The following is a 1,612-nucleotide window of genomic DNA, read 5'->3' as shown; positions in this document are numbered from 1 at the left end:
TTCCATCTCTGTAAGCTTTGCCATTATGAATGTTCTGAATTCTTTATCAGACATTTCCATGATTTCCATTGAACTGTGTGTGGATGAAGAGGAGTTATCCGTTTCCCTTCTGGGAGAGGTATTTTCCTGCTTCCCCATATTTCTTGTGGTCCTGCAGTGATTTCTAGTCATCTGGTGGATGGTCGATTTCTTCCCAAACTTGGAAGTTCAATCACGTGAGTTTTGTATACTGGAGGCCCAGTTATCAGTTGGACATCTTTTTTTCTCCCAGCATGGCTAGATCGCAGGAGCCATGAAGCTCTCTGTCTCTTGAAGAAGGGGTGTTCACATGAGTTTTGTATGCTGGAGGCCCAGTTATCAGTGGGACATCTTCCTTTCTCCCAAAATGGCTAGATCTCAGGAGCCATGGAGCTGTCTCCTATTTACATTTTTCCCAAGGGAAATTTTTCTCTTGCCATTAGCTCCACCATTTATCTTGTTAATTATTGCTCTGGCCCTCATACCCAGGGAGGAATGGCCAGGCCTTCAGAAGAAGATTCCACATGGTTCCTGCGAACTAGGTATTTCAGGACACATGAGAAATGCAGATTTTCTACTGATAATTCAGCCTTCATTAAACAAACTAGCAGTAGGGAAACCCCCCACCTCCAGACTTCTATATCTGTTTCTGTGTCTCTGTCTCTGTCTCTCATCTTCTGTCTCTCTTGTTTTTTGGTAATTTTTTTTTCTTTTTTTTTTTCAAGTCAAACTATTGCTCTTGCTCTTAGCTTGACATTTTCTCTTGTTAATTATCACTCTGGTCCTCCCACCCAGACAGTAGAGGCCAATCTTTCAGAAGAAGATTCCACATGGCTCCTGTGAACTAGATATTTCAGGGCACACAAGAAATGAAGGTTTTCTACTTATAATTCAGCCTCCAGCAAACAAGCTAGCGGTAGGGAGCCCATTACCCCCAGCCTTTTATCTTTGTTTCTGTGTCTCTATCTCTGTCTCTCCCCACTTCTGTCATTTTTTACTGTTATTTTTCCTTTTTTTTATTTTGGAGAGGTTTTCTCTAATGGGCACATGTGCTCACCAAACAGACAGAGAGGGACATAGAGATAGAAAGCGAGAAATCACCCCCCAGAGGGGATGGTCATGCTGTAATCCCTTCTCTCCCATTCTCCTCTCGGGATCTTGGGCATGCATGCACACGCACCCGGCGTGAGTTTTAAGCTACTGGGTCTGGGATGCGAACCGTGGTTGACTACGTGGGAGTCCAGTGACAGCCATTATGCTAATTGCTGGTTCACTTACATTTTTTTTAAAGTCAAAGTTTTTCTCTTACTCTGAGCTCCTCATTTTATCTTGTTAATTATTGCTCTGGTCCTACGACCCAGGTAGAAGAGACCAGGCCTTCAGGAGAAGTTTGTTTATGGCTCCTGCAAACTAGGTATTTCAGGGCACACGAGAAATGAAGATTTTCTACTGGTCACTCAGCCTCCAGCATACAAGCTGGTGATAGGGGAACCCCCCCACCCCAACTCACGATGAGTACCTGAGTCTCTCCCAGCCACTGAGATCATTTCACCAATTTAGTAGTTTTAACCCAAATATTTCTAATGCTTATCTA

This window comes from Tupaia chinensis, unplaced genomic scaffold (assembly GCF_000334495.1).
Source record: "Tupaia chinensis unplaced genomic scaffold, TupChi_1.0 Scaffold141824_1, whole genome shotgun sequence".
NCBI lineage: Eukaryota > Metazoa > Chordata > Mammalia > Scandentia > Tupaiidae > Tupaia > Tupaia belangeri.
This window is presented reverse-complemented; position numbering follows the sequence as displayed.